Source organism: Salvelinus namaycush, chromosome 10 (genome assembly GCF_016432855.1).
Source record: "Salvelinus namaycush isolate Seneca chromosome 10, SaNama_1.0, whole genome shotgun sequence".
In the NCBI taxonomy this organism is placed as follows: domain Eukaryota; kingdom Metazoa; phylum Chordata; class Actinopteri; order Salmoniformes; family Salmonidae; genus Salvelinus; species Salvelinus namaycush.
Genome location: NC_052316.1, coordinates 35,119,472 through 35,121,183, shown reverse-complemented (window position 1 = coordinate 35,121,183; position 1,712 = coordinate 35,119,472).

The following is a 1,712-nucleotide window of genomic DNA, read 5'->3' as shown; positions in this document are numbered from 1 at the left end:
GACACAGAGAGAGTGGGGGCCAACTACTCCAGCTACCCCAGGACATTGTAATGTAGCACAAAACATGTAAAGTGTGGTGTTATATGTAGGGCGTAAAGACACATGCACTATGGGACACAGAGGTTCAGGTATCCATCATAACTGAGGAATGTAGAAGACAAGCACTATGGGACACAGGGGCTCAGGTATCCATCATAACTGAGGAATGGAGAAGACAAGCACTATGGGACACAGGGGCTCAGGTATCCATCATAACTGAGGAATGGAGAAGACAAGCACTATGGGACACAGGGGCTCAGGTATCCATCATAACTGAGGAATGGAGAAGACAAGCACTATGGGACACAGGGGCTCAGGTATCCATCATAACTGAGGAATGGAGAAGACAAGCATTATGGGACACAGGGGCTCAGGTATCCATCATAACTGAGGAATGGAGAAGACAAGCACTATGGGACACAGGGGCTCAGGTATCCATCATAACTAAGGAATGGAGAAGACAAGCACTAAGGGACACAGGGAATCAAGGATCCATCATAACTGAGGAAAGGAGAAGACAAGCACTATGGGACACAGGGAATCAGGTATCCATCATAACTGAGGAATGGAGAAGACAAGCACTATGGGACACAGGGAATCAGGTATCCATCATAACTAAGGAATGGAGAAGACAAGCACTAAGGGACACAGGGAATCAAGGATCCATCATAACTGAGGAAAGGAGAAGACAAGCACTATGGGACACAGGGAATCAGGTATCCATCATAACTGAGGAATGGAGAAGACAAGCACTAAGGGACACAGGGAATCAAGGATCCATCATAACTGAGGAAAGGAGAAGACAAGCACTATGGGACACAGGGAATCAAGGATCCATCATAACTGAGGAAAGGAGAAGACAAGCACTATGGGTGTCACGACTTCTGCCAAAGTCTGTCCCTCTCCTTGTTCCGGCGGCGTTCGGCGGTCGACGTCACCGACCTTCTAGCCATCGCCGATCCACTTTTCATTTTCCATTGGTTTTGTCTTGTCTTCCATCACACCTGGTTCCAATTCCATCAATAACATGTTGTGTATTTAACCCTCTGTTCCGCCCCATGTCCTTGTCCATAATTATTTGTTATCAGTGCTTGTGCACGTTATGTTCTGGTGTGCGTCGGGTTATGTACCCATGTATTTTATTGTTCTGTATCCGGTGGATTTTGATAATTAAACTTAGCCGTTGGAAACACAGTTTGCTCTCCTGTGTCTGACTTCTCTGCCGCCAGTACGCACCCCTGACAATGGGACACAGGGAATCAAGGATGTATCATAATTTAGGAATGAAGAAGACGGCCTTTGCCACACACACAAATTAGACCACTGACAGAAATTATGAGCAATACAGAGAAACTGGATCTGAGGGCAGCCAATGATACAGAAATTCCTTTTCTGGGTTCGATGGACATTTTGTTTTGGTTTGCTTGATCCAAAGCTGGGATGTCATTGCAGGGAAAAAATTGAGGGTCCTGTATTAGTCACAAATGAAAGACTGGAGAAATCAATACTTGGGTTTAATGTTGTTGAAGAAATAGTAAAAACAAAAAGTAACAATGAGCCCTCAGAGCTGATGTAAAGATGCTAAGTGTCACGTTCCTGACCGGTTTTCCTTGTTTTTGTATGTGTTTAGTTGGTCAGGGCGTGAGTTGGGGTGGGCATTCTATGTTATGTGT